This window comes from Bufo bufo, chromosome 1 (assembly GCF_905171765.1).
Source record: "Bufo bufo chromosome 1, aBufBuf1.1, whole genome shotgun sequence".
Classification (NCBI taxonomy): Eukaryota; Metazoa; Chordata; class Amphibia; order Anura; family Bufonidae; genus Bufo; species Bufo bufo.
The window spans coordinates 645,321,657-645,338,811 of record NC_053389.1 but is presented as its reverse complement, the minus strand read 5'-3'; the positions used below and the strand labels follow the sequence as shown (position 1 = coordinate 645,338,811).

At 44.0% G+C, this 17,155-nt stretch overlaps 1 long non-coding RNA gene across 1 annotated transcript in view; it reads left to right on the top strand.

Annotated features, from left to right (window-relative positions):
• LOC120985772 overlaps positions 1-17,155 on the top strand; it is a 119,210-nt gene that overhangs the window by 15,451 nt on the left and 86,604 nt on the right. Inside the window, exon 2 of the long non-coding RNA XR_005775577.1 lies at positions 1,007-1,082. This is a non-coding gene — a long non-coding RNA (uncharacterized LOC120985772). The remainder of the gene's footprint in view (positions 1-1,006; positions 1,083-17,155) is intronic.

Genomic DNA, 17,155 nt, shown 5'->3' with positions numbered 1-17,155 from the left:
TTACGTACAAAGATTTCTCAGCAATCAGGCCGATCCTAGAGATGTTGAAATTGCTGTCACTTGGCTATTTACACACCCTGGTATTTTGTAGAACTGTTTGATATCCGATAATGAGATATCCTTCGGATATGGTTCCGATATCGTTCAATTGCCACACCTGCAGGCGGATTTTTTTAGCACGTCAGATCAGTTTTCTGGCAGATGAAACCACTTGCACACATCAATTTAGACTGGTATGTGTCTGACTGAATAGATATTGACCAGGTGTATCTTAATGTATAAAGACACATGGGCTGGTCATACACATTAGGGTATTCCTGTGCCCTCCCTCCCCCATAAAAAAAAGCCTATACACATGCATGCTCAGCTGATCTCAATAGGTAGAGTGGAGTAAGCTGCTGCCAGACTCCTCCATTGGCAGCTTATCTCTCGACAACAAAATAATTGGAAATGCTGAAATCCAACATTTCCTAGCAGGGGAAAGTCAGGAGGAGGCCTCCTTACACATTAGGCTACTTTCACACTAGCGTTCCTATGACGGATCTCAATAGCGGAATGGAAAACGCTAATGTGAAAGTAGCCTTAGATGGTTGTTGTGTATATCTGCATTGTTGGTAAATAGTGTCACAAGGACTTTTTAAAGTCCATTTAAATCTTTTTAAAAAATTTTTTATAGTTGTTTTAATTACCCTGTTTTACATTGTTGTATAATATTATTAGAGGGGTTGACACTATGTATTTATGGTGATAATGTCAATGAAGCTACAACAATACTGTTATAATAATTGATATAAAACACATTTTAGTCAATTACAGGTCAGATTCTACATGATAACAATAATACATTTCCTTGCAGTCATTTGTTCTTTGTGTGTTACTAGGGTAACCTGTACACGGTGCAGATTTGTATGCAGAAAATCTGCTTGAAATCTGCTCTAAAACGATATAAAAAATACTGGTCAATTTCTGCTTGCAAATTTTTTTTTCAATCTCATTCACTTTGCAGGTACTGTATTATGCTTCGGATTTTATGCACGAAAATCCACACTGAAAAAGTGCACTATAATCCGCTACATATTAAGGTACCCTTAATGTTGTAATGTCTTTTATGCTTGTATTACTCCCAGCACCTTAGTGGATGTTGTTAGCAGTAACCCTATACAATTCGATACCAATAATAATTATATTGAAACACTAAGGGGGTCATTTATTAAGACCGGACATTTATACACTGATCTTAATACCCCTGCGCTGGTGGCAGATGCGCCTAAGTTATGTAGAGGCACGGGCAACTACATAACTTTGGGGCTTGTTTCCATCGGCCTTGTGACATGGTATATACTATGCCAGCTCCTTTGCTGACATAGTTTAAGACCATTTTCCACTCCATAAAGCGGCATAGAAAATTGTAAATGAGACGGCTGGCCCGCCCTCTTCCCTGCCCACACAACGCCCCTTTTTCCACCACCTCGGAAAAATGGTGTGAGCTGGGAAAAGGTGCAAATTTTGTCACAAAACCCCATTTGTAACAAAATCTGTGCCTAAAATATGCCAAAAAGTGGCTTTTTTTTCATAAGTGACCCCCTAAATGTCCTTTTACACCGACTGATCATTGGACCAATTATCTGGGACGAGCGTTGTTCGTGATAGTTGACCTGTGTAAAAGTGCCAGCGATCACCCGATGAAAGACCAATTGCTCATTCATTGGGTGATTGTGTCATTCAGCCAACGCCAAAACTCATTGCTTCTGTGCAGCAGATTGTCCTGTATGAACAGACACAATGATTCTTTGTAGGGGCAAGAGATTGCCGTAGTGATCGCTTGTTACCATACAGCGGAGGTGATTGCTGCATGTAAATGCAGCTTACATTTATGCAGACCATCAGGCAATTATCGGGAACGTTTGATTCATTCTCGATAATGGCCTGAAACAATGGTCCATCTAAAAGGACCATTAGAGTAAATGTGTACCACAGCATGGGATGTATCATTTAGAAAAAACATAAGTCTATGTAATTTCTATGGTACAGGGTGTTTGAATGTTGGATCCACAGAGCCTCAGTTGACAGATTGACAACAGTGGTAGTTGTCCACCTGGTAAAACTAGTCAATCAAATTAAAATATAGCAAAAGAGGTAACAGGAGGTAAATAAATTACAGAGACACAAAAATCGTATTTATTCAGCATAAATGAAATAGACCATAAAGGATAATAACATTTCAAAAGCAGCTATCATCAGAGATTGCATTTTGGAGCTTAACATCTGTTTAAATACTTTCTCGCAGCATGCGAGAACCACAGGATGTTCGATTTAAAGTCCTCCCACTTCCCAATTATGTGTCAGGTCTTTGCAGGTGTCTTTATCTATTGCTGCCAGAATCTGACATTTTTAAAACAAAGTGTTATGTTAACCTGTTTATCACTGGAGTATTTTGAGTTTAAACTTGGTTTACGTTCCATTCATTGTATTGGATTCGGTGTGTCAAAGGAAGGTATTTGCTTCTCTAATAAATGTATGAGATCCACAATCTTAGGCTTTATTCACATTTTAGTGATTTCACGGACGCTTGGTGTCCGTGTTCTCCACAAACAGCACATGTACCCATTCATTTTAATGTGTGTAGTCACACATCCGTGTTTTAGGATGGTCCATGGTTTTCACACGGAAGCATGGACTATTTTTGTCTGTGTTTATGGATCCATCGCTCCCAGTATAGTCTATGGGTCTAGCCATCCGTATTTTGTCTGTGTTTCACAGACCATTTATAGGATTTCTGAAAATGTATTTTCAGCTGTGCAGTGTCCATGGAACAGAGTAAAAAAAACGGACCTAACAGGAATTCTTCATGGGAATATTCACAGATGAGTCACTGACCCTCTTATCACAGATTTCATTGAACTGAATCAACTGTGAAGGTGTTTTCAAACAGAGGATGCATATGATTTGCTATTGAATGGGAAATCCAGAATTCTCTTTCACACCTGGCAGTATTCTGATATGTACAAAGCAGGACTGTAGGAGTAGTGGTGTTATACCCAGTTGATGGGAGTGCTGACATAAAATGTCCTTGTAAATTAATATAATTATTATCTTATTATTATTTATTATTATTATTTAATAAAATTACACTATACAGCTTGGTGTTTAGTATGTTTATGCTTTACAGCTTGGTTTAGTATTTTTATGTAAAAGGCTCTTTAAATGCTGCCAGGACTGATGGTAAGACTGTGAGTCCAGCTCACCTGATATACAGTACAAACTCATATAAGAGACACTGTCGGTCAACTAGCTGTGTGAGGGCGGGAGAACAGGACTTTCTCTATGAATCCTGGCAGTATTGTTTCAGGAATTTTTTTGTATTTCTATGAGTTTAGATGGGTTTGGGATTTCTTTTGTAAAAATGGTTTTCATCTTGTCAACCTATCCAATTGCAAACATGTCCAAAATACAGAAAGTTATTTTGCATTTATGGAATCAAGTTCTTTGAAGTCCTTGACCCCTGATGAAGCTGCTCACAACTGATGGTGGCGATACACGTGTGGCATAGTCTCAAGGCATTGAGAAAGAGGTTCTTCTGAACTTTGATCACTATTACAGTTTGTATGATAGTCTAGTATATCATTGAAGTGATTATATTTGTCTGCATTGGCACTTTGTACATGTGATGTCACATCATGTTTTTTCTGTTATTATAAATCATTATCTTTTGATTTTTCATTGATTGTTAGCACTTTATCACTGTCTGGTTATTCAATATATTGACTTGGGTTACTTGGTATTATGAACTGTGCTGTGGGTAGAGATACTCCTACATTGTTTGGAGCCCTCCGGTTCCCTTGTAGTGTTTTTAAAGTCATCCAATAAACTAATATTTCCATTTAATCCACCATGACGGCCACAATGACAGATGACCCTTGATCTTTGTAGGGGCAGGAATATACAGAGAGAGTTTAAAGGATAACTGTCACACTTAGACCCTAATTTAAATTTTCATATATGTAGTTACTAATAACATGATATTCCAGAATCAGTTACTATTAGACTGACTTACCCCATATTTAACCACCTCAGCCCCCAGTGCTTAAACACCCTGAAAGACCAGGCCACTTTTTACACTTCTGACCTACACTACTTTCACCGTTTATTGCTCGGTCATGCAACTTACCACCCAAATGAATTTTACCTCCTTTTCTTCTCACTAATAGAGCTTTCATTTGGTGGTATTTCATTGCTGCTGACATTTTTACTTTTTTTGTTATTAATCGAAATTTAACGATTTTTTTGCAAAAAAATGACATTTTTCACTTTCAGTTGTAAAATTTTGCAAAAAAAACGACATCCATATAGAAATTTTGCTCTAAATTTATAGTTCTACATGTCTTTGATAAAAAAAAAATGTTTGGGTAGAAAAAAAATGGTTTGGGTAAAAGTTATAGCGTTTACAAACTATGGTACAAAAATGTGAATTTCCGCTTTTTGAAGCAGCTCTGACTTTCTGAGCACCTGTCATGTTTCCTGAGGTTCTACAATGCCCAGACAGTACAAACACCCCACAAATGACCCCATTTCTGAAAGTACACACCCTAAGGTATTCGCTGATGGGCATAGTGAGTTCATAGAACTTTTTATTTTTTGTCACAAGTTAGCGGAAAATGATGATTTTTTTTTTTATTTTTTTTTTTCTTACAAAGTCTCATATTCCACTAACTTGTGACAAAAAATAAAAACTTCCATGAACTCACTATGCCCGTCAGCGAATACCTTGGGGTCTCTTCTTTCCAAAATGGGGTCACTTGTGGGGTAGTTATACTGCCCTGGCATTCTAGGGGCCCAAATGTGTGGTAAGGAGTTTGAAATCAAATTCAGTAAAAAATGACCTGTGAAATCCGAAAGGTGCTCTTTGGAATATGGGCCCCTTTGCCCACCTAGGCTGCAAAAAAGTGTCACACATCTGGTATCCCCGTACTCAGGAGAAGTTGAGGAATGTGTTTTGGGGTGTCTTTTTACATATACCCATGCTGGGTGAGATAAATATCTTGGTCAAATGACAACTTTGTATAAAAAAATGGGAAAAGTTGTCTTTTGCCAAGATATTTCTCTCACCCAGCATGGGTATATATAAAATGACACCCCAAAACACATTCCCCACCTTCTCCTGAGTACGGAGATACCAGATGTGTGACACTTTTTTGCAGCCTAGGTGGGCAAAGGGGCCCATATTCCAAAGAGCACCTTTCGGATTTCACTCGTCATTTTTTACTGAATTTGATTTCAAACTCCTTACCACACATTTGGGCCCCTAGAATGCCAGGGCAGTATAACTACCCCACAAGTGACCCCATTTTGGAAAGAAGACACCCCAAGGTATTCCGTGAGGGGCATGGCGAGTTCCTAGAATTTTTTATTTTTTGTCACAAGTTAGTGGAAAATGATGATTTTTTTTTTTTTTTTTTTTTTTTCATACAAAGTCTCATATTCCACTAACTTGTGACAAAAAATTAAAACTTCCATGAACTCACTATGCCCATCAGCGAATACCTTGGGGTCTCTTCTTTCCAAAATGGGGTCACTTGTGGGGTAGTTATACTGCCCTGGCATTCTAGGGGCCCAAATGTGTGGTAAGGAGTTTGAAATCAAATTCTGTAAAAATTGACCTGTGAAATCCGAAAGGTGCTCTTTGGAATATGGGCCCCTTTGCCCACCTAGGCTGCAAAAAAGTGTCACACATCTGGTATCTCTGTATTCAGGAGAAGTTGAGGAATGTGTTTTGGGGTGTCTTTTTACATATACCCATGCTGGGTGAGATAAATATCTTGGTCAAATGCCAACTTTGTATAAAAAAATGGGAAAAGTTGTCGTTTGCCAAGATATTTCTCTCACCCAGCAGGGGTATATGTAAAATGACACCCCAAAACACATTCCCCACCTTCTCCTGAGTACGGCAATACCAGATGTGTGACACTTTTTTGCAGCCTAGGTGGGCAAAGGGGCCCATATTCCAAAGAGCACCTTTCGGATTTCACAGGTCATTTTTTACAGAATTTGATTTCAAACTCCTTACCACACATTTGGGCCCCTAGAATGCCAGGGCAGTATAACTACCCCACAAGTGACCCCATTTTGGAAAGAAGAGACCCCAAGGTATTCGCTGATGGGCATAGTGAGTTCATGGAAGTTTTTATTTTTTGTCACAAGTTAGTGGAATATGAGACTTTGTATAAAAAAAAAAAATTAAAAAAAAAATCAGCATTTTCCACTAACTTATGACAAAAAATAAAAAATTCTAGGAACTCGCCATGCCCCTCACGGAATACCTTGGGGTGTCTTCTTTCCAAAATGGGGTCACTTGTGTGGTAGTTATACTGCCCTGGCATTTTCCAGGGGCCCTAATGTGTGTTAGGTAGGTAAATGACCTGTGAAATCCTAAAGGTGCTCTTTGGAATATGGGCCCCTTTGCCCACCTAGGCTGCAAAAAAGTGTCACACATGTGGTATCGCTGTATTCAGGAGAAGTTGGGGAATGTGTTTTGGGGTGTCATTTTACATATACCCTTGCTGGGTGAGAGAAATATCTTGGCAAAAGACAACTTTTCCCATTTTTTTATACAAAGTTGGCATTTGACCAAGATATTTCTCTCACCCAGCATGGGTATATGTAAAATGACACCCCAAAACACATTCCCCAACTTCTCCTGAGTACGGCGATACCAGATGTGTGACACTTTTTTGCAGCCTAGATGCGCAAAGGTGCCCAAATTCCTTTTAGGAGGGCATTTTTAGACATTTGGATACCAGACTTCTTCTCACGCTTTGGGGCCCCTAGAATGCCAGGGCAGTATAAATACCCCACATGTGACCCCATTTTGGAAAGAAGACACCCCAAGGTATTCAATGAGGGGCATGGCGAGTTCATAGAAATTTTTTTTTTTGGCACAAGTTAGCGGAAATTGATATTTTTTATTTTTTTCTCACAAAGTCTCCCGTTCCGCTAACTTGGGACAAAAATTTCAATCTTTCATGGACTCAATATGCCCCTCACGGAATACCTGGGGGTGTCTTCTTTCCGAAATGGGGTCACATGTGGGGTATTTATACTGCCCTGGCATTCTAGGGGCCCTAAAGCGTGAGAAGAAGTCTGGAATATACATGTCTAAAAAATTTTACGCATTTGGATTCCGTGAGGGGTATGGTGAGTTCATGTGAGATTTTATTTTTTGACACAAGTTAGTGGAATATGAGACTTTGTAAGAAAAAAAAATAAAAATTCCGCTAACTTGGGCCAAAAAAATGTCTGAATGGAGCCTTACAGGGGGGTGATCAATGACAGGGGTGGTGATCAATGACAGGGGGGTGATCAATGACAGGGGGGGGTGATCAATGACAGGGGGTTGATCAATGACAGGGGGGTGATCAGGGAGTCTATATGGGGTGATAACCACAGTCATTGATCACGCCCATGTAAGGCTTCATTCAGACGTCCGTATGCGTTTTGCGGATCCGATCCATCTATCAGTGCATCCGTAAAAATCATGCGGACATCTGAATGGAGCTTTACAGGGGGGTAACCAATGACAGGGGGGTGATCAGGGAGTCTATATGGGGTGATCACCACAGTCATTGATCATGCCCCTGTAAGGCTTCATTCAGACGTCCGGATGCGTTTTGCGGATCCGATCCATCTATCAGTGGATCCGTAAAAATCATGCGGACGTCTGAATGGAGCTTTACAGGGGGGTAATCAATGACAGGGGGGTAATCAATGACAGGGGGGTGATCAGGGAGTCTATATGGGGTGATCACCACAGTCATTGATCATGCCCCTGTAAGGCTTCATTCAGACGTCCGGATGCGTTTTGCGGATCCGATCCATCTATCAGTGCATCCGTAAAAATCATGCGGACATCTGAATGGAGCTTTACAGGGGGGTGATCAATGACAGGGGTGTAATCAATGACAGGGGGGTGATCAGGGAGTCTATATGGGGTGATCACCACAGTCATTGATCACGCCCCTGTAAGGCTTCATTCAGACGTCCGGATGCGTTTTGCGGATCCGATCCATCTATCAGTGCATCCGTAAAAATCATGCGGACATCTGAATGGAGCTTTACAGGGGGGTGATCAATGACAGGGGTGTAATCAATGATAGGGGGGTGATCAGGGAGTCTATATGGGGTAATAACCACAGTCATTGATCACGCCCCTGTAAGGCTTCATTCAGACGTCCGGATGCGTTTTGCGGATCGGATCCATCTATCAGTGCATCCGTAAAAATCATGCGGACATCTGAATGGAGCTTTACAGGGGGGTGATCAGGGAGTCTATATGGGGTGATCACCACAGTCATTGATCATGCCCCTGTAAAGCTTCATTCAGACGTCCGGATGCGTTTTGCGGATCGGATCCATCTATCAGTGCATCCGTAAAAATCATGCGGACATCTGAATGGAGCTTTACAGGGGGGTGATCAGGGAGTCTATATGGGGTGATCACCACAGTCATTGATCATGCCCCTGTAAAGCTTCATTCAGACGTCCGGATGCGTTTTGCGGATCGGATCCATCTATCAGTGCATCCGTAAAAATCATGCGGACATCTGAATGGAGCTTTACAGGGGGGTGATCAGGGAGTCTATATGGGGTGATCACCACAGTCATTGATCATGCCCCTGTAAAGCTCCATTCAGACGTCCGGATGCGTTTTGCGGATCGGATCCATCTATCAGTGCATCCGTAAAAATCATGCGGACATCTGAATGGAGCTTTACAGGGGGGTGATCAGGGAGTCTATATGGGGTGATCACCACAGTCATTGATCATGCCCCTGTAAAGCTTCATTCAGACGTCCGGATGCGTTTTGCGGATCGGATCCATCTATCAGTGCATCCGTAAAAATCATGCGGACATCTGAATGGAGCTTTACAGGGGGGTGATCAGGGAGTCTATATGGGGTGATCACCACAGTCATTGATCATGCCCCTGTAAAGCTTCATTCAGACGTCCGGATGCGTTTTGCGGATCGGATCCATCTATCAGTGCATCCGTAAAAATCATGCGGACATCTGAATGGAGCTTTACAGGGGGGTGATCAGGGAGTCTATATGGGGTGATCACCACAGTCATTGATCATGCCCCTGTAAAGCTTCATTCAGACGTCCGGATGCGTTTTGCTGATCGGATCCATCTATCAGTGGATCCGTAAAAATCATGCGGACGTCTGAATGGAGCTTTACAGGGGGGTAATCAATGACAGGGGTGTAATCAATGACAGGGGGGTGATCAGGGAGTCTATATGGGGTGATAACCACAGTCATTGATCACGCCCCTGTAAGGCTTCATTCAGACGTCCGGATGCGTTTTGCGGATCCGATCCATCTATCAGTGGATCCGTAAAAATCATGCGGACGTCTGAATGGAGCTTTACAGGGGGTTGATCAATGACAGGGGGGTAATCAATGACAGGGGGGTGATCAGGGAGTCTATATGGGGTGATCAGGGGGGATCAAGGGTGAATAAGGGGTTAATAAGTGACGGGGGGGGGGTGTAGTGTAGTGTAGTGGTGCTTGGTGGGACTTTACTGAGCTACCTGTGTCCTCTGGTGGTCGATCCAAACAAAGGGGACCACCAGAGGACCAGGTAGCAGGTATATTAGACGCTGTTATCAAAACAGCGTCTAATATACCTGTTAGGGTTAAAAAAAAACACATCTCCAGCCTGCCAGCGAACGATCGCCGCTGGCAGGCTGGAGATCAACTCTCTTACCTTCCGTTCCTGTGAGCGCGCGCGCCTGTGTGCGCGCGTTCACAGGAAATCTCGCGTCTCGCGAGATGACGCGTATATGCGTCCAGGCGGAATGAATCAACCACCTCCAGGACGCGTCTGTGCGTACAGCGGTCCGGAGGTGGTTAATAAGATTCAGCCCTTAGCAACCAGTCTGCATAAAACTGCAATTTCACTATTCAGTTAAGATGGCCGCCACTGCCCTCACCCTGAGGCTAATCCCGTCTGCCCTCACTAACCAGTAACAATAGCCCCCCAAAAGTGTCAGTAACCAGAGCCCTCCCCCTAAAGGGTTAATCTCCTGCAGCACAAAGGGGTCCTCTTACCACATGTTGCTTTCATTTATACACTGAGCAGACGGCAGATCTCCCTTCCCTGGTCTGCGCTTCTTCAGCTCTACTTCTCCAGCTCTGCTGAGTGAGGGAGCGTCTGCCAAGCGCAGGGACAGGGAGAAGTGCACACAGCCCAGGCACTGTTATCAGCTGCTGGGGAGGACCTGGCTTTAATCATTTACTTACAGTCCCTGGCTGTCAGTAATCTGACCTTGCACGCAGTGTCCTCTGTCCTTCTATGAAGGACGGACCATGCCTAGCAACCCTATTTTAAGCACAGGTAAAAGTAGGCAGTACAGTGAACAAAACTGTGGAATTAAGGGGTAATTGAATACACAGTGAAAAGTTGAAATAGGGCCATCAAGGAGATATTAATCACCACAATCCAATACTCCAAAAAAAAATATACGACAGTTATACTTTAAATTGCCCCTACCCCTCCTCCGTCTCAGTGTTTTTCCTGCCCCTACGGGGTTAGCATGCAGAGAGAGTCCTCCCTGTGGGGAGGTGAAGATTAGCAGTAATTTACGTACATCATCCCCCGGAAGGGGCTAAGGCTGGTCAGCGGGGGCAACGTGGGCGCTCGCTCCGGCTCATGCTGGGGTCTGCGCTCCTTTCTTCTACAGTGGTCTTTCTTCCACGCGCGTGAGCTGTGTAGTGCGGCGTCTCTTTGATTCTATGGGCCGGCAGGTGGGGGGAGGTGGAGCGTGACTTAGTGAGCGACGCGTCGCCCGCTCGTCCTCCCGGCCTGCCTCCTGCCTACCTCCTCCCTCCTCTCTGCTATGGAACTTAGTTGTAAGCAATAGAGCTGGATTACAAATGATTATTATATTTTAACAATGCCTACAGGTTAGATAAGATTATACAACAGTAAACAGGGCCGGTGGAATAGAATACAGGGACTGCACCGGTCCCCACTGTCATTCCTAATCCAGATGCCGGCCCCCAGCTCCTGTATTGGGGGTCATTCACACTGCAAGGACACTGTTATGGGGGGGATCTGTGGATGGCACATAGCATAAGATGCTATATATGTGTCATCCACAGATCCCCCCCATCACAGTACCATTCAGAGATCCCCCATAACAGTGCCATCCACAGATCCCCCATAACAGTGCCATCCACAGATCCCCCATAACAGTGCGATCCTCAGATCCCCCATATAACAGTGCCATCCACAGATCCCCCATATAACAGTGCCATCCACAGATCCCCCCCATAACAGTGCCATCCACAGATCCCCCCCATAGCAGTGTAATCCACATATCCCCCCCCCCCATAAGTGTTTGGATCAATTTGTTTCTTACACCGTTCACACAATTCTTATGTAGAGGATTCGAGATTCGAAAGATTCAATATATTCGAGAACCTTTTCGGATTCTAAAAAATTTTGATTCGTCCCACCTCTAGTCAAATCCATGGGCTCTAAACATCATAGCCCAGGAATACAGAATATAATTTTTTTTCAACACCTCCAGAAAGATTTATAGTTACAACTAGTGTTGATCGAGCATGCTCAAGCGCAATGCTCGAGTCTCCTCCCCGCACGTTTGTTGGCTGCTACGCAGCCGATAAATGTGCAGGTAAGTACTGCCCTTCACTGTAATGCCATAGCACTGTTGGTTACTGGCATTACAATGATTGGCTGGCCGGAACGCGTCATCGGGTGCTATATAGCACCCGATGACACGTGTTCTGCTTAGTGTTAGTCAAGGAGAGCTGTGCTGAAGAAGGGAAAGATAGTGTAGGGAGTGAAAAAAAAAATTTAAGTTGAAAAACTTGTCAGAGACCTAAAAGTCCTTTTAAGGACTATTGTTGTGTGTGACAGCAGCAATATATATTTTTAGCGCAACCTGCGCTAAATTGCTAAAACTTTATAGACCCAAAAGTTGTTTTATGGAGCAGCAATAGTGTTTGGCAGCAATATCTATTTTTAGCGCATCCTGCGCTAAATAGCATGCAATAGTTAGGCCGCTGCAGACAGCGACATTATCTGCGCTACATCTCCTGTGTAACGTGTGTGCATCCCAAAAATATCTGTGACATCCAGTGTACTTTTTCCGTAGACGGTGTCCGAAGCGGACAGTGACATTAGCTGCGCTACATCTCCTGTGTAACATGTACACATCCAAAAAATATCAGTGACATCCAGTGTACTTTTTCCATAGACGGTGTCTGCTGCGGACAGTGACATTACCTGGGGTAAATCTCCTGTGTAACGTTTCCACATCCCAAATACCTGTGACATTCCCTGTAATTTTTTATTAGCCGCTGGTGACACCATTGACATTATCTGCGGTATATCTCCTGTGTGACGTTTTATACATCCCAAATACCTGTGACATTCCCTGTAATTTTTTATTAGCCGCTGGTGACATCAGCGACATTATTTGCTGTATTTATCCTGTGTAACGTTTCCACATCCCAAATACCTGTGACATTCCCTGTAATTTATTAGCCACTGCTGACATTCCCTGTAATTTTTTTATTAGCCACTGCTGACATCAGCGACATTATCTGCGGTATATCTCCTGTGTGACGTTTCAACATCCCAAATACCTTTTTTTATTTTCTTTGCACATACACTTACAAATCCTACGCTACTTTACTTTTGACATACTTTCAAGCATATATAACATTTAATATGAAGAAGGCGAGCAGTAAGGAACAGGGAAGTGGCCGTGATGCTGATGGTGCACGCAGAGGCCGTGGCCCTGGGCGCGTTAAAACTGTGCCTGCTGCCAGAGCACAAGAAAAACAATCATCCACGATACCTAGCTTCATGTCCCAGTTTGCAGGGCGGCGCAGGACAACACTCTCAAAGTCAGAGCAGTGCTACGAGGTGGTCGGTTGGATTGCAACAGATAATGCTTCCAGTCGGTTAAGCACCACCCTGTCTTCCACCAAGTCCAGTCTCAGTAGCCAAGAGTCTGGTCAACACAATTCTGTCACGGATGGTGTTGCAGAAAACTGGAAGTTATAAATAAACATCCGACTGACTTGATCCCAAACTAAGGAACATATGGGTGAGCCCTATAAAACCCCTAGAGCTCTCCCTGACTGCTCTGCCCATGCAAAGATCTTTATGATAGATAATTGCATGCCCTCGTACCTAGACTGTGTGACACCTAAAAACCCTATAATAGTGAGGGGACACGACCACTGGCTCCCTGCACTTAATACGGAGGGAGTCAGGGTCACCTAGAATCAAGCCAGAACGGAAACACAAATAAAGGAAAAGACTTATCTGAGGAACCAGCAGTTGCAGCATCTAGCAGTGAACACAATCCAGGAAGTAGTATAAACCGCAAAGTGAGGCAGTATGGGAGGGAATATAAAGGGAGGATATCAGTGCAAATAGATGACAGCTGGGAGAAGGAAAAGAGATGACAAAGTGAAACCAAAACAAAGAACATCATGCAAGAGGTACAGAAGAACGTCTGCCACAGCTTCTCAGAGAGCTGGCGGTGACAGTACCGTCCCTCTACGAGTGGACTCCAGACACTCAGAGCCCACCTTCTCAGGATGAGACCTATGGAAAGCCCTGATAAGACGAGTGGTCTTAATGTCCGCCACTGGGACCCACATCCTCTCCTCAGGACCATAACCCTCCCAATGAACGAGATACTGGAGAGAACCGCGGATAATGCGAGAATCCACAATCCTAGAGACCTGAAATTCAAGATTACCATCAACAACAATCGGAGGAGGAGGCAAAGAACAGGGTACAGTGGGTTGGACATACGGTTTTAATAGGGACCTGTGAAAAACATTATGGATCTTCCAAGTCTGAGGAAGATCAAGACGGAAGGCAACGGGATTGATGATGGACAAGATATTGTAAGGCCCAATAAACTTAGGACCCAACTTCCAGGAGGGAACCTTCAGTTTGATATTCTTTGTAGACAACCACACCAGATCACCCACATTCAGGTCTGGACCAGGCACACGTCTCTTATCCGCCACACGCTTATATTTCTCACTCATCCTCTTCAGATTAACCTGAATCTTTTGCCAAATAAATGACAGACGAGGAAAATCTCTCCTCATCAGGTAAACCAGAAGACCCCTCTCCAGAGAATGTCCCAAACTGCGGATGAAACCCATATGCACCAAAAAATGGTGACTTATCCGAGGAATCCTGGCGACAGTTATTTAAAGCAAACTCAGCAAGGGACAAAAAAGAACACCAATCCTCCTGATTCTCTGCCACAAAACAGCGCAGATATGTCTCCAGATTCTGATTGACGCGCTCGGTCTGGCCATTCGACTGCGGGTGAAAAGCAGAAGAGAACGACAATCGAACCCCCAAGCGAGAACAGAAAGCCTTCCAGAATCTGGAAACAAACTGCGTGCCCCTATCAGAAACTATGTCTGAAGGAATGCCATGCAGTTTGACAATGTGATCAACAAATGCTTGCGCCAGCGTTTTAGCATTGGGTAACCCAGGAAAGGGAATGAAATGCGCCATTTTGCTAAAACGGTCCACTACTATCAGAATCACAGTCTTCCCCGAGGAACGAGGCAGGTCCGTAATGAAGCCCATGGACAGATGCGTCCAAGAACGGGAAGGAATGGGTAACGGGAGGAGAGAACCTGATGGCCGTGAATGAGGGAACTAGGCACGAGCGCAGGTCTCGCAGGCTGCCACAAAACCCTCAACCGTCTTACGAAGAGCCGGCCACCAGAATCTCAGAGCAATGAGATCCACTGTGGCTCTACTCCCTGGGTGCCCAGCAAGGACAGTATCGTGGTGCTCCTTAAAAACCTTGTGTCGTAAAGCGAGAGGCACAAACAACCTCCCAGGAGGACAAAGATCAGGAGCCTCTGCCTGGGCTGCCTGAACCTCTGCCTTCAAATCAGGATAAAGAGCAGAGACGACCACCCCTTCAGCCAAAATGGGACCCGGGTCTTCAAAGTTCCCCCCTCCCAGAAAACAACGTGACAGGGCATCAGCCACCACATGTTTATCCCCAGGGCGGAACGTGACAACAAAATTAAACCTAGAAAAGAATAAAGACCATCTGGCCTGTCTCGGGTTCAGACGCTTGGCTGATTCCAAGTAGGCCAGATTCTTATGGTCGGTAAACACGATAATAGGGTGTCTGGCTCCCTCTAGCCAATGGCGACATTCCTCAAAAGCTAATTTGATGGCCAACAACTCACTATCTCCCACATCGTAATTTCTCTCTGCGGAGGAGAGTTTCCTTGAGAAAAAGGCACACGGTCGCCATTTGGCAGGAGAGGGACCCTGAGACAAGACCGCACCCACACCCACCTCAGAAGCGTCCACCTCAACAATGAAAGGCAGAGACTCATCAGGTTGTACCAAGATGGGAGCGGAAGCAAAACTCTCTTTGATACTAGAAAAGGCCTTAAGCGCATCTACCGACCAGGAGGAAAAATCTACCCCCTTTTTAGTCATATCAGTGAGTGGCTTAACAACAGAGGAATAATTCAAAATTAACTTCCTGTAATTGGCAAAACCCAAAAACCGCATCAGCGCCTTCTGATTCTCAGGAAGCTCCCAATCAAGCACAGCGCGGACCTTCTCAGGGTCCATGCGAAAACCAGAAGCGGAGAGAAGAAAACCCAGAAATTGAATTTCTGGAACCGCAAACACACATTTTTTCAGTTTAGCGTACAATTTATTCTCCCGCAGAATGAGCAAGACCTGACGTAGTTTGTCCCTATGAGTTTTGAAATCAGGAGAAAAATTTCATCTAGATACACCAGTACAAATTTCCCCATTAAATGATAAAAAATGCTGTTCACAAAATGTTGGAAGACGGCTGGAGCATTCATCAAACCAAAGGGCATAACCAAATTCTTGAAATGGCCCTCAGGGGTATTGAAGGCCGTCTTCCATTCGTCCCCTTCCCTGACCCTGACTAGGTTGTATGCCCCTCTTAAATCCAACTTAGAAAAAACTTTAGCCCCAACAATCTGGTTAAACAGGTCCGGGATCAGAGGAAGCGGATAAGGGTCACGAATTGTGATACAGTTCAGCTCCCTGAAATCCAGACATGGTCTTAAAGAACCATCTTTTTTCTTAACAAAAAAAAAAAAAAACAGCGGCAACAGGTGACTTCGAGGGTCGGATGTGTCCCTTTCTCAGGCTCTCAGAGATATAAGTACGCATAGCAACCCTTTCAGGTTGGGAGAGATTGTATAAACATGATTTTGGCAGCTTGGTGCCTGGGATGAGATTAATAGGGCAATCGTACTACCGGTGAGGGGGCAGCTCCTGGACACCACTCTCTGAAAACACATCCGAAAATTCAGAGAGAAAAGATGGTACAGTCTTGGTAGAAACCTCTGAAAGAGACGCCGTGAGGCAATTCTCTCTGCAAAAGTCACTCCAACCATTTATTTGCCTTGCTTGCCAATCAATGGTGGGGTTATGTTTAGTGAGCCAGGGTAGCCCCAACATTAGAGGAGTAGATAATCCGCTTAGGACGAAACATGACATATCCTCAACATGAGCATCACCCACAGTCAAACGGATATTGTGAACTATGCCCTTTAACGATTTTTGAGAAAGTGGAGCGGAATCGATAGCAAAAAACAGGTATATCCTTTTCCAAAGTGCATATCTGGAAACCATGTGTTATAGCAAATTGATTATCAATGAGATTGACAGCTGCTACACTATCTACAAATATCTCACAAACAATGTTCTTGCTATCTAGCGCCACCCTGGCAGGTAGGACAAAACGGGAACTACAAGCAAACGGCAAACTTTCAATTTCCGCATCAACCTTGCCAATAGTAACAGATGGAAAGTTTTTAGAGGGGTTTTTTCTTTTTGTTTCTTTATTACCCTCCGAAAACTCCCTGAATCTCCTAGAGGGGCAAACATTTGCCAAATGATTTATACCTCCACAACAGAAACAAACCCTCCTCTGAGAGCTGAATCCTCTACTGTCAGAGGCAAGCAAACCCAGCTGCATGGCCTCCTGCTCAGAGGGGATTGAGAGAGACTGAGGCCCCTGCGCACTGAATGAGACCGCCCCACTGTCCTTGGACTGAATATGACAGGA